Raw genomic sequence first — 25,453 nt, 5'->3', positions numbered from 1 at the left:
CCTAAAAAATGGACATTTACATGTTCCACCTAACCTAAAAAGTGAGGAGCACATTGCTCTGAATACACTACAGTCAGAATCAAACCAGCTGATAGTCATAATGGATACCTAGTTCTACATTCAAGAAATACAAAGACAATTATCTGATACTACCACCTATGAACAGGTCCAATACAATTCCACCTTTCAACTCACTAAGGACATTACCACATTCCTAGACCATCATCTCCAACTTAATACCATTGACAAACCCACATATACTTTTCTTCTGAATAACAATCCTATTCTTCCAGTGTTTTACATTCTACCTAAAATCCATAAAAATCTCACTCATCCACCAGGTAGGCCCATTGTAGCCTCCACTGACTCCCTACTCTCACCACTATCAAAGTTCCTAGAAAAAATATTAACTCCACTCATCAAACAAACACTTTCCTTTTTACTTCATACTTCACAATTCCTATCCATCATTTCCAATCTACAAGATCTACCCCCAGATAGTCTACTAGTGACACTAGATGTAAATAGTCTATACACTTCCATTTCACATGACAAAGGAATTGAAGCAGTCACGATATTGTTGAGAACTTTTGAACTCTCCCCATCAGCACAGACCTTCTGTATACATTTACTACAATTTGTACTTCAACACAATTTTTTCATGTTCGGCGACAACTTCTACATTCAAAAGAAAGGGACCGCCATGGGCGCGCATGTGGCGCCACTCTATGCTAATGCCTTTATGGCCCGGTTTGAGGAAGATTGGATCTATTCCAATGACCTGTTCCAGACACATGCAATATCATGGTACAGATACATTGACAATGTATTCTGTATATGAGAGGCAACCAGAATTCATTTTCTGCTTTTCTGCTACATATTAATAGTATTGACCCTGACCTGCAGTTCACAGCACATACCGATCCACAGTCTATTTGTTTTCTGGATACGGTCGTTATTAAGACATCCAACGGCACATTGACCACCGATCTACATCGCAAACCAACCGACCGGAACACTCTCCTTCACTACTCAAGCTGTCATCCTCACACCACTAAACAATCCTTACCTCGTTCCCAGTTTCAAAGAGTATCTAGAATTGTCAAGGATTCTACACTTTGCAAACAACGATTGCAAGAAATGTCCCAAAAATTTCAGGACAGAGGGTATCCACTTTCCTTACTTAAACGAGAACAGACTCTTCCTATACGCCCTGATTCCTTCTCCAACACCACTCCATCGCCTCCCCGTCTCCCATTAGTGGTGACATATCATCCTATCATGCCCAAAATCCAAACAATAATAAAAAAACATTGGCCAATCCTTAAACAATCATATCCAGAGATTCCAATCTCCGGTCCGCATGTGTTACAAAAGGCCGCAAAACCTCAGAGATAGACTAGTGAAAGCAGACATTGGTCCTATGAAACCCTCTATAAAACAAACCACACTGGTACCATCAAAAACAGGCACCTATCCATGTCTCAACTGCACCCAATGCAATAATGGAATTTGAGGCAATAGGACCATTCACCCACACTCAGGCAAAATATACCACCCGAAAGGTTTTTACACATGTGCATCTTCACATGTCGTTTATCTAATCCGTTGCCCATGTGGCCTTGCATATGTGGGTGAAACCACCCAATGTGTACGGGACCGCATTTCCAAGCACAAATCTGATACCCGTTGTCGCAAAACCGAACTACCAGTACCACACCACTTCATCTCGGCTAACCCACCAGATCAACCAATTAAAGTTTCAAATTCTAGAACAAGTAGCATCGGCAAGACGTGGAGGAAACAGGATAGCACGTCTAAAACAACATGAGGCATATTGGATTTTTGAACTTAACACCCTAACACCCCGTGGATTAAAAAGAGACTTAGATTTTTGCATTTCTTGATCTTGTTGTCGATTCTGTATTCCTGGATTCAAATGTCTCCATCTCAGCAGTCAATTCTTTTCTCCACTTACCTTCTGTACTCCTACAGCTCAATGTTCCTGTTGTTATATGTGAGATAAATATGGGATATGTTTCCAGATATGAATTTTCCTCTCCCTCCCCACTCCTCTTTATTTTCTACAGGTGAAATGACCACTGTCAGACAGGTAGTATCATGCCATTGCCATAATATGCTGTAGAGATATATTTATATACATTTATATATATATACATAGAAGTACTTATTAACCACCCTATACTATTTAATATTTAATATGAATTCCTACCCCAAATGAGTAGATATTGACTACCTTCAATCGAGAGCATTTCCCATATGAGACACATATTGCTTGCTACATGTTCCTAGCATCACGCCAGTATTTCTATTAGATTCACTATTGCCACTGCGCATGCGCCAGTTCCCTACTACGTGACCACGCTCTGCCAGTTCCCTGTTTAGACCAGAGATCCCCTTTGCGCATGCGCCCGCATATGACCTCATCCACCCGGCGCGAGATACTCAAACTCCCCACCCCTGACATTATTGACTCGCTCTGCGCATGCGCCCGCTCATGACGCCAGCTACCCGGTGCGGGACGCGCCTCTCCTCGCCACCCTTATAATCCAGCCAGGCCAATGGTGTCCCCATACCATCCTATACACTCCCTACTATGCAGACTAAGGTATGTGCTCTCTATCTACAAATGACTGAGGATCCTGCTGTGATCTGCGATTATGTCCAACATAAGGAATTCGAGATGTCCCCTTAAGACAACTAGCTTTACCTTGATCATTATATTTATAATTATATTTGTACTGGCATTGTATTTAAGTGGTGCACCCATACATTATGCCTCAACTACTACTACTACTAACTTTGCTTGCTTAGGAACTGTTTAACATGAACTATATTACTCATATGACAGGACTACTCTTTTATCCTTTACCTAATACCGTACTGTTTGGATTCCACAGATATCCTATGTACATCCAGCCACCTTTACCTGGGGATCATTATCTCATCGTCCTAATCTAGACTACTGTTACTTTCTATTGTCAGACTATGTTGTCAACATACTATCTGAATGTATATATCATGTATGATTTTGGTCCATTGTGTGTTCTCTTAAAAGATAGATATATTCTCCCCAATCATGTTATACCAAATGTAAGGGGTTACACTCTCAGGTTGGGCGGCGAAGACAGATTCTCTTGCAGACCACAGGGTTAAAGTCCAAATGCTGCTTTATTTTTCACACTCCGGCAATACAGGCAACTCCAGTTATAATTCACTGGGTAAGGTGAAGGTCCAGCACCACAAAACATAAACCAAACTAAAATAAACACCTGCCCGTCTGGGCCCTGGCTAATACAGTGAAGTTCCTAACTCACCTATTGAACACAGTACACACAGATAACTCGGCTTCTCTAGCCAGCAGGGCAGCCAGCTTCCCCGGCTTTCTCCAGGCATTACTCTCCCCAGACTGACAGCCTGGACTGTGCTTTATTTCCCCTTGATGATCCCAGCTGGCTTCAGTTGGGATCCCTCAGGCTAGAGGAAATCCTGTCCTGGAATGGGGTGGACTGGGGAGGTCCCTCTACCAATCCTACCTTCTCCCAGTCCAATAAAATCCAGCCCATAAATTTAACAAAACTGTCTCAGCAACCTACACATTGCTGAGACCATTTTAACCTTCTGGATTTTATTTACCTGACCCAGCTGAGGAAGCTGAGTGGGATATACACCCCATCCAGGACTTTACCATACACTTTTCTGTTCACCTTACCACATATCCCCCCCCCCCTCTTCTTCAGAACGGAGGTCTGGATATTTTTAGCCAACAAGCAGTGTATCCTGGACAAAGCATCTGCGTTCCCCTGAAATTTCCCCGGCCTATGTTCAACCTTGAAATTAAAATTTTGCAGGGAGAGAAACCACCTGGTCACTCTTGCTTTTTTCTCTCTGTTTTGTTTCATCCAATTTAAAGGAACGTGATCTGTTACCAACAGAAATTTCCTACCCAGCAGGTAATATTTAAGTGACTCCAGAGCCCATTTAATGGCTAGACACTCTCGTTCCACTATGGCATAATTTTTCTCTGCTGGGGTCAACTTCCTACTTAGGTACATCACTGGGTGCTCCTCCCCATTTATCACTTGTGACAGGACCGCTCCCAAGCCTGTCTCAGATGCATCAGTCTGGACCAGAAACTCTTTTCTGAAATCCGGGGAAATGAGCACTGGCTGTTGACAGAGAGCGGACTTTAGGCTTTGAAAGGCCTTTTCTGCCTCTGGGGTCCACTTTACCATTACTGACTTAGGGCCTTTCATTAAGTCAGTCAATGGTGCTGCCATTGAGGCAAAATTCGGTATGAACCGGCGGTAGTACCCTGTCATGCCAAGGATCTTTTCATGGCTTGATCAGATTTACGTGGTAAATCTGGTAGGGTTTTCTCCTTCCTGATTGGTGCACCTTATAGTTCACCTCGCCCACTTTTTCCACAACCTCGTAGGGACCCTGCCACTTTGCCAGAAACTTACTTTCTACAGTGGGAACTAGAATCAGGACCCTGTCCCCGGGATTAAAGTCCCTTACCTTGGCAAACCTGTTATAAATTCTGCTTTGAGCCTCCTGGGCTCTTTGCAGATGTTCTTTAACAATGGGCATCACTGTCGCTATCCTATCTTGCATGTCAGCCACATGTTCAATGACGCTCTTATAGGGAGCAGCCTCAGCCTCCCAGGTTTCTTTAGCTACATCGAGTAAACCCCTCGGGTGACGGCCATATAGCAACTCAAATGGTGAGAACCCTGTAGAAGCCTGAGGCACCTCCCTAACAGAGAACATAAGGTACGGCAGGAGGCAGTCCCAGTCCCGACCATCCTTTTCTACTACTTTTTTTAACATCTGTTTCAGCGTCTTGTTAAACCTCTCGACCAACCCATCTGTCTGTGGGTGGTACACCGAGGTAAGTATCTGGGTGATTTTGAACAACTTGTACAACTCTTTCACGACCTTCGACATAAAGGGGGTACCCTGGTCCGTGAGAATTTCTTTAGGGATCCCCGTGCGAGAGAACATGAAAAATAATTCCCGGGCAATATATTTGGAAGCCATGTTTCGCAAGGGTACCGATTCCGGGTATTGTGTGGCATAGTCCAACACAACCAAGATATACTGGTGCCCCCGAGCTGACTTAACAATGGGACCCACCAAGTCCATGGCAATTCTTTCAAAAGGTACCTCAATGATGGGAAGAGGCACCAAGAGACTCTGGAAATGTGAGGTCGGGGCACTCATCTGGCAGGTTGGGCAGGACTTATATATTTCCACCATGTTCACAAGCTGATCCGCAGTTTTGGGGTCTCCATGCCGACCCACCGTCGTAGCTCCGCCGGGAGGGCTCTGAAGTAGTAATCCACCACTACTTTCTCCACGATCTGGTCCGGTGTAGAAGACTCAGGTTCCAGCCACTTCCGTACAAGATGGAGGAGGTCAAACATCTGAGATCGAGCAGGCTTGTCCATGGTGTAGCTCCACGTGTGGACCCTCCGGGCACGAACCACCGGTGTAACGCCCAAACGAGCCAGGATCTCCATTTTTTATTTGACATAGTCTCGGACATCCTGCTCCCTGAGGTCATAGTAGGCCTTTTGTGGTTCGCCGGACAAAAAAGGCGCAAGGACCTCTGCCCACTTTGCTATTGGCAGCCTTTCTCTTTCCGCCACCCTCTCAAATACGGTCAGGTAGGCCTCGATATCATCATCAAGTGTCAGTTTTTGCAAGGCCAGCACAACCCTCCTCACATTCAAAGTCTCTGGGGGGCTTACCGCCACTTGTGGGGCTGGAGTTACAGCAGTCTCTCTTATTGCAGCAATATGCTCCATCAACAAACGATTAGTTTCCTGCTGCTGTGCCATGGCCTGTTGTTGCTGCGCATTAGCCTGTTGTTGGACACGTAAGGCTTCTCCGTGTCTCTTTTTATCCTCAGCATGGCTTTTCCTTTCCTCCAGATTGGCCTGTAACAACATCTTCATCATTTCCTCCATGGTATTTGGTGAACTTTGCAAAGCTGCAGCAGCTTTCACCCAGGACATTAAATCATTTACTGTCACGCCGTTGCCCTTAGCAACCCACTGTTGCCTTTTTTAGCAGGTACGCCTGCCTGCATCGGACCCCAATTGTAAGGGGTTACACTCTCAGGTTGGGCGGCGATGACAGATTCTCTTGCAGACCACAGGGTTAAAGTCCAAATGCTGCTTTATTTATCACACTCCGGCAATACAGGCAACTCCAATTATAATTCACTGGGTAAGGTGAAGGTCCAGCACCACAAAACATAAACCAAACTAAAATAAACACCTGCCCGTCTGGGCCCTGGCTAATACAGTAAAGATCCTAGCTCACCTATTGAACACAGTACACACAGAGAACTCGGCTTCTCTAGCCAGCAGGGCAGCCAGCTTCCCAGGCTTTCTCCAGGCATTACTCTCCCCAGACTGAGAGCCTGGACTGTGCTTTATTTCCCCTTGATGATCCCAGCTGGCTTCAGCTGGGATCCCTTAGGCTAGAGGAAATTCTGTCCTGGAATGGGGTGGACTGGGGAGGTCCCTCTAGCAATCCTGCCTTCTCCCAGTCCAATAAAATCCAGCCCATAAATTTAACAAAACTGTCTCAGCAACCTACACATTGCTGAGACCATTTTAACCTTCTGGATTTTATTTACCTCACCCAGTTGAGGAAGCTGGGTGGGATATACACCCCTTCCAGGACTTTACCATACACTTTTCTGTTCACCTTACCACACAAAGAACGCATTGTCTATTATATAATATGTCACCTATGAAGCAACTTTTTTCATTACTGTATATATTGATCTAAATATTCACTTGTCTATACATCAGGCCGTGAACAAGGTCTAAGACTAGACCGAAACGTTGGCCAGTGGCTAATTTTTGGATGGATAAAGAATTAATGAAATGAAATGAAATGAAATAAAAGAAATGAAATAAAATAAAACAAGCAACTTAAAAGCAGCTATAGAGTGCCGTGTTTTTTTGATAAATATTAGATGTACCTCTACCACTGAGCACCGCCCACCCTCTAACAAGGAGTGCCGCTCAACCCCCTTTCTTTAGCTGTGTGGAGCAGGGACAGACTTTTAGGGACACCAAATGCTATCAAAAGTCCTTTTAAGGACTGGTATAGGTGTGCTTTTGATAGGTGTGACATACAGAGGGGTGTGATATACTTATAATATACTTTCTAACATAGAAAGTATATTATAGTGAATTTGTATTGTCCAGCAGTTGTGTGCGGTTCTGCTGCGATACTGCAGCTAGATAGCGGGACAAGCGCTATTGGAATAAGTAATTGCAACAGGTGTGAATATACCTGTTGCCCCCAAAAAAATATTATACAGGGGTGTGATATACCTATAATATACCTTCTAACATAGAAAGTATATTATAGTGCATTTGTATTGTCCAGCAGTTGTGTGCTGTTCTGCTGCGATACTGCAGCTAGATAGCGGGACAAGCGCTATTGGAAAAAGTAATTGCAACAGGTGTGATAAAAACAAGGACAAGTACTGGGTGGTAACGTACTTAGACCCCCGGTACAAACACAAAATGGCGGACATGTTACCAGCATCACAGAGGGCTTTCAGAATGCAGCATTTCCATGCCTTGCTTCGAGAGATGCTGCATTTTACTGTTGCAGGCACTGGCAGAGGAATTTCCACCAACAGAGAAACGGTTGCGGGTACCAATCCTACAGCGCATGCAAGTAGAGGGCGGTTTGAACATGTGTTGGTCACTTCGGATATGAGATCATTCTTGCAGCCAGGGCCGGTGCAAGGATTTTTGCCACCCTAGGCAAGATAAAAATTGCCGCTCCCCTCCCTTATCAGATGATCTGCCCATATCATGACATCACATATGTTCCACCCCTTTCTCAGCTTTTAAATTAAAAGAACTGCTAGGTTTCCCTTAGGGTTAATCCAGCTTCTTGTAGCTGTCTCTTTTTGCGGAACGGAATTGCGGACCCATACATTTCTATGGGATCCGCAATTCCGATCCTGAAAAAAATAGAACATGTCCTATTCTTGTCCGCAATAGCGGACAAGAATAGGCATATTCTCTTAGTGCCCGCAAAATGCGGAACGCACATTGCTGCTGTCCGTGTTTTGTGGATCCGCAAAACACACATGGATGTGTGAATGGACCCTAAATGTGAGGTAAATTAGTCTCCAATGTAGTATTAATAACTAAACAATTACATAATAAACATATTGCATTGTCTACTTACCACCAGGACAATAAGATGATCTGGTCTCTGGCTCTTGGTCTGGCTCTGGGGACTCCCTTGTCACTCTCTTCTCCCCCCCTCCCTCCCTTGTCACTCTCATTCCAGCCCCCCCCCCCCCTTGTCACTCTCATTCCAGCCCCCCCCCCTTGTCACTCTCATTCCAGCCCCCCTCCCTTGTCACTCTCATTCCAGCCCCCCCTCCCTTGTCACTCTCATTCCAGCCCCCCCTCCCTTGTCACTCTCATTTTACCCTCCCCTCCCTTGTCACTCTCATTGCAGCCCCCCCTTCCTTGTCACTCTCATTGCAGCCCCCCCTTCCTTGTCACTCTCATTGCAGCTCCCCCTTCCTTGTGACTCTCATTGCAGCCCCCCCTTCCTTGTCATTCTCATTGCAGCCCCCCCTTCCTTGTCATTCTCATTGCAGCCCCCCCCCTTTGTCACTCTCATTGCAGCCCCCCTTCCTTGTCACTCTCATTGCAGCCCCCCTTCCTTGTCACTCTCATTGCAGCCCCCCCCTTCCTTGTCACTCTCATTGCAGCCCCCCCCTTCCTTGTCACTCTCATTGCAGCCCCCCCTTCTTGTCACTCTCATTGCAGCCCCCCCTTCCTTGTCACTCTCATTGCAGCCCCCCCTTCCTTGTCACTCTCATTGCAGCCCCCCTTTCCTTGTCACTCTCATTGCAGTCCCCCCTATTTGTCACTCTCATTGCAGCCCCCCCTCCTTGTCACTCTCATTGCAGCCCCCCCTTCTTGTCACTATAATTGCAGCCCCCCTTCCTTGTCACTCTCATTGCAGCCCCCCCCTCCTTGTCACTCTCATTGCCGCCCCCCCCCTCCTTGTCACTCTCATTGCAGCCCCCCCTTGTCACTCTCATTGCAGCCCCCCCCTCCTTGTCACTCTCATTGCAGCCCCCCCTCCTTGTCACTCTCATTGCAGCCCCCCCTCCTTGTCACTCTCATTGCAGCCCCCCCCTCCTTGTCACTCTCATTTCAGCCCCCCCTCCTTGTCACTCTCATTGCAGCCCCCCCCCCCCGTCACCTTTGGTGTAGCGTGGCCGAGCTCTGTTCGGTCCGCGGTACAGGAGCATTTGTTTCCTCTACCCGGCTGGACTGAAAGGAAGTGCACACTAAGTGAGCACTTCCTGTCAGTCCGGCCGGGTACAGGAAACAAAAGCTCCTGTACCACGGACCAAACAGAGCTCGGCCACGGACAGCACAGAGCAGACACAGAATGACAGCAGGCGCAGGCTGGCTGCGCAGCACTGAGCCGGTGGCCGGAGATTCTTTAGAGCGGCAAGCGCTCAGCCGCTCAGGAGGCGCAGCATGAGGGGCGCCGCCGCCGGCCGAACTTATATAAGCAACTTTTTTTTTTTTTTTACACTGCAACGGGCGCCCCCTGCTAACTGGCACCCTAGGCGACTGCCTAAGTGCCTTACTGGTGGCGCCGGCCCTGCTTGCAGCCAAGCCATCAACAGCAGCCCTCCGGATCCAGCCTCAGGGAACGCCTAGACCGACAGGTGTCCGACTACTACTAACGGCCGAAGCGAGGAACCCCTTGACTACTGGATGTGCAGGCTTGACCTGTGGCCAGAGCTGGCACAATTTGCCATGGAACTCTTGACTTGCTCCTCATCGAGTGTCCTGTCCGAAAGCGCAGAAGGGGGGATCGTGACCGATAAGCGCACTCGCCTAGCTCACGACAGTGTGGACTACCTCACATTTAAAAAAATGAATGAGGCATGGATCTTGGAGGAATTCAACACCTGTGATGACCACGTTTAATTGAATTTTCTCCTGCCAGCCCACACATATCCGCCACCACTCAGAACAAATAATGGTCCCTGTCTTATGTAAATACAGAGGCATAAAAGGCCTTTACTGTCCGGTGAATGCCTAATGTTTGGGGCCACGGAGGAATTCAACACCTGTGACGACCACGGGTATCGAATTTCAACTATTATCATTTGGGGTTTTTTCAAGAGGGGGGATTTCGTTAGCCATGTTTTTAATCCAATTTTATATTTTAGTTTTTTTTATTAACATATGTATTTGACATGTATTTGTACTGGCCTTCAGTAAAATTGATATCCAATGACTGTCTAATATACCTCCAGCCACATAATCACTTGTTCTTTTCTGTACGTTGAATGAATAATTTTTGTGGCCTGTAGTCCACTGGCCTGCGGTAAAATTGATATCCATTGACCATCTAATATACCTCCAGGCACATAATCACTTAATGTTTTCTGTCCAGTGAGTTTGGGGCCTGTACTCCCGTGGTCTAAAATAAAATATTTCTAGGCTTAAGCAGGGCACATTTTTGAGAGTTTCCCTTTAAGACGCATAAAAATGGCCCATGATTAAAAAACATATTTTTTGTGGGAATTTTTGCCATTGATCCCCCTCTGGTATGTCACTGTCCATGTTGTGGGATGATTTGTGCACTTCTAGTAAGTATTTGGTGGCGCAAATATGACCTGAAGGTTTTTCAGGTTCGCCTGCTATTAAAGTGAATGGGGCCTGCCGCAAACTTGCGGTTTGTGAACAATTGATCGCGTTCGAGAATCGTCCCAGCCGATGTTCGTCTATCACTACTGGTCAAGACACTACCGCTAGATGACACCGGGAGCTCAGGCCTCTTGCTGCGACTCCTGCTGCCACGCCCCCTTACTCTGCTGCGACGACTGCCTGTGCCAGAAACATTTATGCCTCTGCCACTCCTCTGTGCATGGCCTTGCACTTCTCTGTCTGACATACTTTTAGCTGAACTAAATAAATTAAAAGTAATTTAAAACACCCCTAAAAGCGACGAAAATATTTTTCTTTCTGTACTGAAATAGGTCACTAAATGCTTTCAACACATATAACTGCAGAAGTGAACTGAGAATATATTTTTCTTTTTGTACTGTAATAGGCCACTAAATGCTTTTACCACAAATAACTGCACCAGTGAAGTGCATATATATTTTTATTTCTGTATTGTAATAGGCCACTAAACGCTTTTAACACATATAACTGCAGAAGTGAACTGAGAATATATTTTTCTTTCTGTACTGAAATAGGCCACTGAACTCTTTTACCAGAAATAACTGCACCAGTGAAGTGCGTACATATTTTTTCTTTCTGTACTGAAATAGGCCACTGAACTCTTTTACCACAAATAACTGCAACAGTGAACTGCGTATATATTTTTCTTTTTGCACTGAAATACACCACTAAACGCTTTCACCGCAAATAACTTCAACAGTCAACTGCGTATATATTTTTTTATTTTAGTACTGAAATACGTCACTAAACGCTTTCACCGCAAATTACTTCAATAGTGAACTGTGTATATATTTTTATTTTTGTACTGAAATACGCCAGTAGACGCTTTCACCACATATAACTGCAGAAGTGAACTGCGTATATATTTTTCTTTTTCCACAGATATAAGCCACAATAGGCTTTTCAACGTAGCACTTGCACCCCAAGAACAAATTGCTGGAATGACAGAGCTGTATAATCGCTATTTGGATCCCCAAATAATCTTTTCCTGCACTTGTAAATTGCTTTTCTAGCACTGTCCTTAGCGCCTTCTGACATCTCTCCCTGCACTAAGATGCTGTGAAATGATTCCTCCCTATTCTTTCCCTGCACTTATAAATCGTTAGTTTCTTTGTTCGCAATGAGGTTTTTCCTATTGCTGTACCTAGCGCCTTCTAACGTCTGTCCCTGCACTCAGAGCGCTGGAAAATAGCAGAATCTAAAATGGCTGCCATATTTATAGGGCTGTAACATGATAGGGCTGGCTGGCTGCTGATTGGCTGCATGCATGCATGTCAATCTAGGTGATCCCGTCTTCCCAGAGTTCCTTGCCCCATGTCCTCAGTTTTCACACGTGTAGCCGCCATTTTAGGAAAAATTGTGATTCATTACCAGGTAGCATGAGGAAATTTGCATTCGTTGCAAATCGAATTTTTCCTGAAATTCGGGTCGAATTCTACTTCATCTGATTCGATTCGCTCATCTATAGTGACGACATTTGTTACGTTACTATTTTTTCGCAGTAATGTCATGCAACATTTTTTGTAATGATAGTCTATGGTGTTGCATTGCAACATGCTACATACTGCAAAGTTGGATTTTTGTGCAACTGTCCTGTCGCAATCGCAGCATGTCGCATGTCACAGTGTGACACCATAGACTATCATTACAAAAAATGTTTTGTGACATTATTGTGACATAAATGTCGCACAACACGTTGCAGTGTAGTTTTACCCTTTTGTTGCGCAACAAATGTTGTTGTGTAGTCATACCCTTAGGCCCCTTGCAGAAAAGTGTGTGCGGATTAGGTTTCGACTCGTTGCAAATGCATTCAGTAAAAATGTGCGATTTCGCAAACAAAGTCATTCAGTTTTGTCTGCGATCACGTTCAGTTGTTATCGCGCGGGTGCAATGCGATTTAAATCGTTTTGCACGCGCATGATAAAAAACTGAAGGTATACAAACAACATCTCTTAGCAACCATTCGTGAAAAACACATCGCATCCGCACTTTCACGCAGCTCCATTCCCTTCTATGGAGCGAGCGTTGTGTGAAAATCACAGAATATATAACATGCTGTGAATTTTGTGATGATTGAAGTGATGATTGAAAACCAACGCACATGTACTGTACACAGCCCCATTGAAATGAATGGGTCCAGATTCCGTGCGCGCGCAATGCGTTCGCATCACGCATTGCACCCGCGTGGAATACTCAATCATGTGAAAGAGGCCTTAGAACCTGCACAGACATAAGATATAAGGGAAAGATCTGCACCTGCTCTGTGTTTAGAGCCGCGCCTGGTTTTGGCTCAAAATCACCGATGGAAATCACTGACCAAACACTGACGTGTAAATAAGGCATTAGGCACCAAGATAGATTTCCCCACCGAGTGCAAGACTTGACGTAGAAACAGTACATTCAGAGCTGTATCTAGTAAGAGTCGTGCACATGTGTGTTCACCACACTGCCAGGACAGATTCTTATCCCCTGGATGTAAATAATTCTGTTCCATGACACTGAGCAGAGATGTTAAAAAAATGTTTAGGAATTTATACAGAAAATATATTGTAATTGAAAATTGTTACTTTTTGTTATGAAATAAATAAGCTTTGTTTGACAAAACTATAATACCCATTTAACTAGTTCACTTAAAGGAGTTTTCCGGGAGTAAAATATTGATGACCTATAAGATCTGTGGGAGTCCAACTTTCAGCACCTCCACTGATCATGTGTTTTAAGAGGCCGTGCGCTTTGGTGAGCAGTGTGGCCTCTTCATGGCCCACTGACATCACATTCATTGGTCACATGGCTTATTTGCAGTTCAGTTCTATTCAAGTGAATGAGCCTTGTCTGCAATACCAAACACAGTCACTATAAAATGTATGGTGCTGTGCTTGGTATGCTGTGAGGAGACCATAATGCACACCGGAGTGCCGCAGCCTCTTCAAACATCTGATTGCTGAGGGTTCAGTGAGTCAGACCCCCAAAAATCAAATATTGATTAAATATCCTGAGGACTGACCAGCAATACTGAACTTCCAGAAAAACCCCTTTAAACAAACAAGAAAGTGAGATAATTTCTGTCTGGTCATAATCCAGTCAGAAGATTGTATTCATCTGAAAGCTTGTCTATATGTCCACTGTGTTGAACTGAAGTCAAAAAGTGCAACATGTAGATTTGAAGTTTTTTTGTTTTTTATTTGCCATATATGTTTTGTTTACACTCCAGCTGCAATATACAGTAAATCACAAATGTCATAATATGAATAAAAGGAATGTAACTCAATAATATTTTGCTTTGACCTGACTATAAATATATTTTTTTGAATTGACCTAATGCTACAATTTAGACAGAATATCATATGATGTCCAAATGTCATTACCGTTTTCACAGTTTGCTCCATAGAATCCTGGCCAACATTTACAGGTATAATTTTTGACAGTTTCCACACAATCCCATGTTTGTTGCACGAAGAATCATTGCAGCTGACTGTAAGAAAATATATAATAAAAAAACAAAACAAATGTAATGTTTAAAATGATTTTCAGGTACCTTTTTTTTTAACTTAAAGAGGTTGTCTCACTTCAGCAAATATCATTTATTATGTAGAGAAAGTTCATACAAGCCACTTACTAATGTATTGTTACTATCCATATTGCTTTCTTTGCTGGTTGTATTCATTTTTCACATTATACACTGCTCATTTCTATGGTTACAACCACCCTGCAATTTATCAGCAGTGGCCGTGCTTGCACACTATAAAAAAAAAAACACCAGCCTATGTGAGCTCTCACGGTCCTGGCCACCAGAGACCAGCACTTTATCCTATAGTGTGCAAGCACGGCCGCCACTGCTGGATTGAAGGGTGGTCGTAACCATGGAAAAGAGCAGTGTATAATGTAAAGGAAAAATGAATCAAGCCAGAAAAGGAGGAAGTATGGATAATAACAATACTTTAGTAAGTGCCTTGTATTAACTTTCTCTGCATAATAAATCCCATTTGCTGAAGTGACACAACTCCTTTAAGTGAGAACCTTAAAGACAATCCAGAGATCGAAGGGTAATTTAAAGGATAACTGTCGTATATATATATTTGGGAGTATTGGATTGTGGTGACCTTGGTGGCCCCATTTCAACTTTTTACTGTGTATTCCATTACTCCTTAATTCCACATTTTTGTTCCCTGTACTGCCTACTTTTACCTGTGCTTAAAATAGGGTTGCTAGGCATGGTCCGTCTATCTGTTGAAGGACGGAGGACGCAGAAGCAGGCTGCGTGCAAGGTCACATTACTGACAGCCAGGGACTGTAAGTAAATGATTAAAGCCAGGTCCTCCCCAGCAGCTGATAACAGTGCCTGGGCTGTGTGCACTTCTCCCTGTCCCTGCGCTTGGCAGACGCTCCCTCACTCAGCAGAGCTGGAGAATGCAGAGTTGAAGCAGCGCACAAGGGAGATCTGCCATCTGCTCAGTGTATAAATCAAAGCAACATGTGGTAAGAGGACCCCTTGTGCTGCAGGACATTAACCCTTTGTGGGGGGGCTCTGGTTACTGACACTTTTGGGGGGCTATTGTTACTGGCTAGTGCATGTGAGGAGCTCAATGCATTGTGGGTAGTGAGGGCAGGCGGGACTAGCCTCAGGGTGAGGACAGTGGCGGCCATCTTAACTGAATAGTGAAATTGCAGTTTTATGCAGACTGGTTGCTAAGGGCTGAATCTTATTAAATATGGGGTAAGTCCGTCTAATAGTAACTGATTCTGGAATATCATGTTATTAGTAACTACATATATGAAAATTGAAATTAGGGTCTAAATGTGACAGTTATCCTTTAAAAAGAGTTCTAATGGGAACACTGGAAAAGAGTGTTGTGGATAGAGGAGTCTTTTTGAGGTTTGTGAAATAACCATGATATCATAGGAGACACTTAGGTCATGGCTACACACAGATATTATGTGATGTTATGGTTCCAAAAATCAACTGTCACATAACAATCACAGTCTATATGACAACTATGGAGGTGATTTATCAAAACTGGCTCAAATGAAAAGTAGAGAGTTGACTATAGCACCATATGAGATTATCATATTTTATTTAAAAAAGGGCCTCTGAATTTAATTGGGCTGCTTTACTGTTCCTTTGCACCACTTGTAATGAATTTCCCTCCCCTTCCACACCACCCAACTATATGACAGGTTGCAGAGGGCAAAATTGTTATATATTTGTATAGGTTTTCCTTTCATGGGGGTTCCTGGGGCAGGGGCCATTGCTATAACTAGCAAGTACAGGTCGATGCGCTGAAATTGGGTACCTGAGCCAATGGCTCCTATTAACTTTTCCCATTTGACAATATAAATGAACTGTACCAATGGCAAAGTCCTGTTATTGAAAAACTCTGCCTGATGACACTTCTTTTTCCTACATGCAGGTTCAAACTCATTGTTAGTGACAGTTCAATTCTGTATTGCAACAGGAAACTGAAATGATCCTTTCCCTGCCACAGAAAACTCCAGTAAACAGCAGTCATATTGAGCACTGTGTTCCTGCAGCAGAAGCAACGCTTCTACATTCATATGGTCGCTAGGGCACTCCATGATATCAGTGATGACATCACAGGGATTACTTGTGCAGAGGGGGCTTGGAGGCATGAAGAGAAGACACGATCATCATCTTTCCTGCATGTCTGTCCTATACAGATCACTAGTAACAGGGATCTATGTCCTGCTAAATAGACATATGCTATAGCCGTGGTTTTCTGGTGCACGGACTCCACTTCAGAAATTGTAATTGATCCCCATCAGTATTAATCCAGCACCAGGAACTTTATATACAATCAGACTCTTTGTTATGATTGTTCATTGAAATACAGTTCCACAGGCAAAATTTTACAGCATTAAGCCTCATGCACACGACCGTTGTTGTGTTACATGTCCATTGTTTCGTTTTCCGTGATTTTCTGTGGACCCATTGACTTTCAAGGGTCCGTTGAAAACTCGGATAATGCACCGTTTATCATCCGCGTCCGTGATCCGTGTTTCCAGTCCGTAAAAAAAAATGACCTGTCCTATTTTTTTCACGGACAACGGTTCGCGGACCCATTCAAGTCAATGGGTCCGTGAAAAAACACGGTGGCACACAAGATTGTCATCTGTGCCCGTTTTTTTCCTATCATTTGCAAGGCAAACTTGACAGATTTTTTTTCCACTTTCCTTCATGTCTGGTGATCCTCCAAAAATCAAGGCAGACACACGGAAACAAAAACGGAAACGGATCACGGAACAACGGAACCCCGTTTTGCGGACCGTGAAAAAATACTGTCGTGTGCATGAGGTCTTAGGCCGAGTGTGTGACCCGTGGCCGTGCTGTGGCCCGCAAATTGCGGGCCGCAATGCACCATCGCCGGCCGTAGGTCAGCCGCATCGGATCGCGGACCCATTCACTTTAATAGGCCCACGATCCACCCGTTCCGCAAAAAGATAGGACATGTTCTATCTTTTTGCGGAACGGAAGTACGGGACGCAACCCCATGGAAGCACTCCGTAGTGCTACCGAGGGGTCCCGTTCCGGATTTGCGGACCCATTGAAGTGAATGAGTCCGCATCCGTGAACACGGAACTGTGGCCATGTATCGCGGCCCGCAATTTGCGAGCCGCAATACGGCCACGGATCACACACGTTCGTGTGAACTAGGCCTTACAGACAACGCATTTCAATCCTAAAAATTATCTTACTCATGGCATAAAAAAGTAACAATGATGGAAGCTATAATCACTATGTCTTGTGTAATTAGGTTCTCCATAGCCAGCAAAGCAACCCTGTGGGGAATAGATAGGTATAAGGCCACAACATCCGCTGTGATCCACTTATATCTGGCTGCCATTTTAAATTGTACATGGCTCTTAGGACATCTGATGTGTCCCTTAGAAACAAAGTATAGTACAGCCATCAGCCCCACTGGATCTTCAAGATCCAAGAGGGACTTGATAAAAAAAAAAGTGAAAATAATAAAAGTAAAAATAAATAAATGAATAAAAATGTAAAATGTAAAAAATTAATTGCCTTTTCCTATAAAAAATGAAAAAAAAATACACATATTAGGTATCACCGCGTCCGTAACGACCGTCTCTATAAATATATCATATGATAGACCCTGTCCGATAAACACCATAAATTTTTTTTTTTAAAACTGTAAAAAAATAAATTTTTGTCACCTTACATCACAAAAAGTGCAGCACCAAGAGATCAAAAAAAAGTATCTCAAACAAAATGGTACCAATAAAACCGTCACCTTATCCTGCAAAAAATGAGACCCTACATAAGAAAATCACTAAAAAGATAAAAAATACATTGAGACACTAAAACATAATTTTTTTATTTCAAATATGCTATTATTGTGTTAAAGTAAATAAAAAATAAAAGAGTGTAACATATTAGGTATTGCCGCATCCGTAATAACCTGCTCGATAAAAATATCACATGACCTAACCCCTCAGGTGAACACCGTAAAAAAAAAAAAACAGTGCCAAAAAAGCAATTTTTGTCACCTTACATCACAAAAAGTGCAACAGCAAGCGATCAAAAAGGCTTATGACCCCCAAAATAGTACCAATCAAACCGTCACCTCATCCTGCAAAAAATGATACCCTATTAAAAAAAAAAAAAAAAAAAAAAAAAGCTATGGCTCTCAGACTATGGAGACACTAAAACATAATTTTTTTTGTTTCAGAAATGCTATTAAAACTTAAATAAATAAGAAAAAGTATACATTTTAGGTATTGCCACGTCCGTAACGATCTTCTCTATAAAACTGTCACATGACCTAACCCCTCAGATAAACGCTGTAAAAATAAATAAAAACTGTTCCAAAACAGCCAATTTTTTGGTCAACTTGCGCCTTAAAGTGTAATAATGAATGATCAAAAAATCCTATGTACCCAAAAATGGTACCAATAAAAACCTCAACTCTTTCTGCAAAATACGAGCCCCTGCACAAGACGATCGGCAAAAAAATAAAAAACATATGGCGTTCAGAAAATGGACACACAAAAACATAATTTCTTTTTCAAAAATGTTTTATTATGTAAAACTGAAACAAACAAACAAAGAAAGTAGACATATTTGATATCATTGCGTCCGTAACAACCTTCTCTATAAAAATAGCACATGATCTACCCTGTCAGATGAATCTTGTAAAAAAAAAACTGTGCCAAAACAACCATTTTTCAGTTTCCTTGCCTCACAAAAAACTTTAAAATAGAGCAATTAAAAATCATATGTACCCCAAAATAGTACCAATAAAACTGGCACCTTATCCTCTAGTTTCCAAAATAGGGTCACTTTTTGGGAGTTTCTACTGTATGGGTGCATCAGGGGGGCTTTAAATGGGACATGGCATCTAAAACCAGTCCAGCAAAATCTGCCTTCCAAAAACCATACGGCGTTCCTTTCCTTCTGTGCCCTGCCGTGCGCCCTTACATCAGTTTACGTCCACATGTGGGGTGTTTCTGTAAACCGCAGAATCAGGGTAATAAATATTGAGTTTTGTTTGGCTGCTAACCCTCAATGTGTTAAAGAAAAAATTTAATAAATTTGAAAATCTGCCAAAAAAGTGAAATTTAGAAATTTCATCTCCATTTTCCTTTAATTCTTGTGGAACACCTAAAGAGTTAACAAAGTTTGTAAATCAGTTTTGAGTAACTTGAGAGGTTTAGTTTCTACAATGGGGTCATTTATGGGGGGTTTCCACTATGTAAGCCCCACAAAGTGACTTCAGACCTGAACTGGTCCTTAAAAAGTGGGTTTTCGAAATTTTCTTAAAAATTTAAGAATTGCTTCTAACTTCTAAGCCTTCTAATGTCCTAAAAAAAAAAATTACATTTCCAAAATGATGCCAACATAAAGTAGACATATGGGAAATGTTAAGTAATAAATATTTTATTAGGTATGACTTTCTGTTTTAGAAGCAGAGAAATTGAAATTTTGAAAATTGTGAATTTCATATTTTTTTTGTAAACTTGGGATTTTTTCATAAATAAAGGTGCAATATATTGACTCAAATTTATGACTATCATAAAGTACAATATGTCACGAGAAAACAATTTCAGAATGGCTTGGATAAATAAAAGTGTTCCAAAGCAATTACCACATAAAGTGACGCATGTCAGATTTGTAAATTTTGACCTGGACACTGGGGCATCAATGACCCTTGGTCATGAAAGGGTTAAGAAGAATGCTGGCACTTAAAAGGTAAATTTTTCTTTTCAATTTTAAAATTATTTGACTTTTATCGCCCTCTGTCTTCAAAGGGTTGTCTGAGGCAAAGGATGGTTTGACACCTTGCTTTCAAGCAGCCCCCTACGGTCTGAAGGGACAATTGTTCTCCACTACTGTCTGCAAAGGGTTGTCTGAGACAAAGGATGGTTTTGACACCTTTCTTTCAAGCAGCCCCCTACTGTCTGAAGGGACAATTGTTCTCCACTTCTGTCTGCAAGGGTTGTCTGAGACAAAGGATGGTGTAACGTTCACATCCACACACACACAGGGGGAAGGATAGTGACCACTGCGCTCCACCCTCACCCCTGGCCCTGCCTACTTGCCTCACGAGTCCTGATGACAGGGACAACTGGACGACAGTCCCTAACAGGATACATGCAGGGAAGACAGACAAGACAAAATACTGAACATGAACGGACCGGGTCAGAACCAAGAGAGCTACGCAGTACAAAGGGTTAAGCAAAGAATGGTCAGGAGAAGCCGGGGTCAAATACCAGGAGAGTAGAGACGTACAAAAGAAGTCCTAAGAGAGTAGTCAGGTGGGAGCCGAGGTGACAATACCAGGACGGATGCGCAGTACAGGAGGAGCAGGCAAAGGATCGTCAGGGAACGGAATCAGGTGAGAATTCAGTTGTCCAACAAATAGCCAGGACTCTAGTAATTGACAGGCAACCTGTGGCTAGCAGGCTGCCTGTATTTATAGTGGGGAGTGAGGGTCATGTGACGTGGCCAGCGTCACATGACCGACAGACCAACCAGTTGAGCACCGAGTGATCAGCTCGGCGCTCAAGGCAGACTTAGGAGCAGGGAACCACCCAGCAGTAAAGCCGCCCTGGGAATGAGGTCAAACACAGATCCTCATTCCCAAAGCTAAGCAACAGTTCTGCGGGCAATGGGGGACCGAGTGCACCTTCGGAACCCCGTTACAGTACCCCCCCTTTTACGAGGGGCCACCGGACCCAAGACTTCAGGCGATGGCTTTTCAGGGTGTTCTAAATGAAATTTACGAACCAGTCTAGGAGCATAAACCTCCTTGGCAGGTACCTAAGATCTCTCTACGGGTCCATACCCCTTCCAGTGAATCAGGTACTGCAAGGAGTTACGCACCTTCCTGACATCCACTATTTTAGACACGACATACTCGACAGCATCATTAACAAGAACCGGCGGAGGCGAGGCTTTTGATGGTACTACCGGTTCAAAATATTTTTTAAGTAGAGATTATGGAACACATTATGAATGTGGAATGACTCGGGCAGCTCCAACCTAAATGATACCGGGTTAATCACCTCCGTGATCTTATATGGTCCAATAAAACGAGGGGCAAATTTTCTAGAAGCTACCTTGAGAGATAGATTCTTGGAGGACAACCATACTTTATCCCCAACCTGAAAGTTCACCCCCCTTGAACGTCTCCTATCGGCCTTGAGTTTTTGAGAACTTTGAGCCTTTTCTTAGTTCGATTGAACCCGGGCCCAAACTGTGCACAGTTCGGAGGAGAGTTTATCAGCTTCAGGGTTAGAGGAGGAGACGGACGACCCAGAATGAAAACGGGGATGAAAACCATGGCTACAAAAGAAAGGGGAGACCCCAGCAGAAGAATTGACACGGTTATTCAAAGCAAATTCAGCCAACGGAAGGAATTTGACCCATAATTGCTGGTCATCAGCAACATACGACCTCAGGAATTGTTCCACAGACTGATTAAGGCGTTCAGTCTGCCCATTACTCTCAGGATGGTAGGCGGAAGAAAAAGACAACGAAATTTTACATCTTTGACAGAAGGCCCTCCAGAATTTGGACACAAACTGCACACCCCTGTCCGAAACAATATTTTCCGGGATGCCATGTAAACGAACAATCTCTCTCACAAAAATAGACGCCAGGGTTTTAGCATTCGGAAGTTTAGACAGGGGAATGAAATGAACCATCTTGCTAAACCTATCGACCACTACCCAAACTACAGTCTTACCCTCCGCCAGCGGTAGGTCAGTTATAAAGTGCATCGAGATATGGGTCCAGGGTCTACTGGGAATGGGTAGGGGTCGTAGGTTACCAGCAGGGCGAGTCCTAGGTATCTTAGACCTGGCACAAACCTCACAGGCTGACACGTAGGACTTGACATCCTGGTCAGAGTGGGCCACCAATAAGATCTAGAAACCAGATCCTTAGTGCCCTCAACACCCGGATGTCCACAAAAGGCAGAATCGTGACACTCGCCCAACTACTGGAGACGAAATTGTACGGGAACAAACAACTTATCTGTTGGGGTGGATGCCGGTGCCAGATGATGTTCAGACCTAATGCGAGCCGAGATATCCTGGGTTAGAGCCGCTAAGAAGATGTTTGCCTGGTAGGATGGATTCAGGCGGCGTCTCAGTGGGTTGAAAAGCATGGAAGCTCCGAGATAATGCGTCTGCCTTCACATTTTTTACTTCCCGGCCTGAACGTAATGGAGAAATCAAAACGGGTAAAAAACAGAGCCCATCGGGCTTGTCGGGGATTCAACCTCTTAGCAGACTCGAGAAACATTAGGTTTTTATGATCAGTGACAACAGTACTCGATGCCTTGCCCCCTCCAAAAAATGTCTCCACTCCTCAAATGCCCATTTAATAGCCAGCAGCTCCCTATTCCCAATATCGTAGTTTCTCTCCGTGGGAGAGAATTTCCTAGAGAAGAAGGCACACGGTCTCAGGTTAGTGAGGCTAGCAGGACCTTGTGAAAGGACTGCTCCTGCGCCGTCCTCGACGCATCACCTCCACAATAAAAGGTTTCTCCTGATCAGGCTGGATCAGAATGGGAGCGCTACTGAATGCCTTTTTTAATGTTTCAAATGAATAAATGGCCTTGTAGACCAATTCTCCAAATCCGCCCCTTTCTTAGTAAGGTTGGTCAATGGCTTAGCATTTACAGAAAAATTCATGATAAATTTACGGTAGTAATTAGCGAAACCCAAAAAACGTTGTAAGAGCCTTTAAGGATGAAGGCCTTACCCATTCCTTAATTGCTAAACCTTACCAGGATCCATCTTAAAGGCGTGAGGAGTCAAAACATGCCCTAGAAACAGTTATCTCCTGTACACCAAAGACACATTTCTCTTGCTTAGCGGATAGCTGGTAATCCCTCAACACCTCTAATACTTGTTTGACATGAGACACATGAGATTCGAAATCAGGAGAGAATATCAAAATGTCGTCAAGATAGACAATAATAAATTTACCTAAGAACTCCCTAAGAATATCGTTCATTAAGTTTTGGAACACAGCTGGGGCATTGCTGAGTCCAAAAGGCATCACCTGATATTCAAAGGTGTCCTATCGGAGTATTTGAACGCTGTCTTCCATTCGTCTCCCTCCTTGATTCGGATTAGATTGTATGCCCCTTTCAGGTCAATCTTGGAAAACCAGGTTGCCCCCAAAACCTGGTTAAATAAATCCGGAATCAATGGGAGAGTATCTATTTTGGACAGTGATTTTATTTAATCTTCGTTAATCAATACAAGGCCTAAGACCACCATCCTTCTTTTTAACAAAGAAAAACCCTGCTCCCATAGGAGAGACTGAAGTATAATATGCCCCTTAGCAAGGCTCTCCTTAATATAATCTTCCATAGCCTTGCGTTCGGGCCCTGAAAGATTATAAATTCGACCTTTAGGAAATTCGGCACCCTCAATTAGCTCTATGGCGCAATCATAAGGTCTATGGGGGGGTAGAACCTCTGGAGTAAGGGACGAGAACACATCAGAATATTCCTTAATAACAGAGGGTAATGTATTAGACCTTACTGAAACCACAGCCTGGACCACGGACAAGCATGAGTCACACTTAGGTCCCCATTTCACCAACTCTCCTTTGGACCAATCAATTGTGGGGTCATGTAAACGGAGCCAAGGCAACCCTAGTACCACCTCAACCGGTAGGTTCTCCAGGACTAGAAGAGAACATCTCTCAGAGTGGCACACACCCACGGACAGAGAAATTTCAGAGGTACATGACCTCACCGTACCACCAATCAGGGGAGTAGCATCAATAGCCATGACATGGCTAGGTGTAGGTAAAGCAAACATAGGAATACCCAATTTACTAGCAAACTCAAAGTCAATAAAGCTGGCCGCTGAACCGGAATCAATAAAGGCCTTACCCGGCCACTTATTAACCCCCAGAGAAATTGTTATGGGTACCAAAAGCTTACCTTTAGAAAAATCAGTGTGTACCTGGTCTTTAGGTTGTCTTGCCTTAGGAGACTTGTCAGAGAGGACCCTCTTAGGACACTTGTTGATCCAATGGCCAGGATCTCCACAGTAGAAGCACTCTCCGCATCTGCGACGAAGATTACCACCCGAGTCATGCCAACCTGCATGGGTCCCTCGGTGGAGACCTCAGTGTTGTCCCTGGAAAAGGCATCTGGCTGGACCACCATCTGAGAACAGAACTGTCGTTCTTGTCATCTCTCTCTAACTAGTCTGTCAAGTCGGACAACTAGGGTCATCATCTCCTCTAAGGTCTCAGGAATTTGGTAATTGACTAATAGATCTTTTAAATTATCAGATAGACCAGACCTAAACGGACTCTTCAGGGCTGGTTCATTCCATCCTGAGGGGACACACCATCGTCTGAATTGGGTGCAATACTCCTCCGCAGGGAGATGGCCCTGAACCAGTTCCCTAAGAGCCGTCTCGGATACCAGGGCCCTGTCTGGTTCGTCATAGAGGGTTCCCAGGGCCTGAAAAAACCCCTCCACAGAAGTTAGACAACTGGCCCCAGGAGGTAACGGAAATGCCCAGTCCTGGGGATCACCCTGTAGTAGAGAAATGATAATCCCCACGCGTTGGCTCTCGGGATCGGAGGACACGGGGTGCAAACGGAAGTAGAGTTTGCAATTCTCCTTAAAGGAGAGAAACCTCTTCCGGTCTCCAGAAAAGGGTTCTGGGAGCTTGATCTGGGGTTCAAAATGTGGACTGGAGGACAGAGGAGTGGAAGAACCTTGCCCTAACTCACAAGAACGGAGTCTCTCTCCTAGCTCCTGCACCATCTGTGTCAAGTTAGAGACATGGTCAGTCAGGGTAGTAAGAGGATTCATGATACAGTGGTTATTGGGCCTGTTAATCTGTAACGGTCACGTCCACACACACACAGGGGGAAGGATAGTGACCACTGCGCTCCACCCTCACCCCTGGCCCTGCCTACTTGCCTCACGAGTCCTGATGACAGGGGACAACTGGACGACAGTCCCTAACTTAGGATACGTGCAGGGAAGACAGACAAAATACTGAACATGAACGGACCGGGTCAGAACCAAGAGAGCTACGCAGTACAAAGGGTTAAGCAAAGAATGGTCAGGAGAGTAGAGAAGTACAAGAGGAGTCCTAAGAGAGTAGTCAGGTGGGAGCCGAGGTGA

At 44.0% G+C, this 25,453-nt stretch overlaps 1 protein-coding gene across 5 annotated transcripts in view; it reads right to left on the bottom strand.

Moving 5' to 3' along the window:
- Positions 1-25,453, bottom strand: part of LOC120979628 (E-selectin-like) — a 1,421,133-nt gene that overhangs the window by 783,027 nt on the left and 612,653 nt on the right. For all 5 annotated transcript variants that reach the window (XR_005774339.1, XM_040408494.1, XM_040408497.1 and 2 more), the window contains exon 4: positions 14,168-14,274. The gene's annotated coding sequence lies outside the window, so the exon portion shown is untranslated. The remainder of the gene's footprint in view (positions 1-14,167; positions 14,275-25,453) is intronic.

This window comes from Bufo bufo, chromosome 9 (assembly GCF_905171765.1).
Source record: "Bufo bufo chromosome 9, aBufBuf1.1, whole genome shotgun sequence".
Taxonomy (NCBI): Eukaryota; Metazoa; Chordata; class Amphibia; order Anura; family Bufonidae; genus Bufo; species Bufo bufo.
This window is presented reverse-complemented; position numbering and strand designations above follow the sequence as displayed.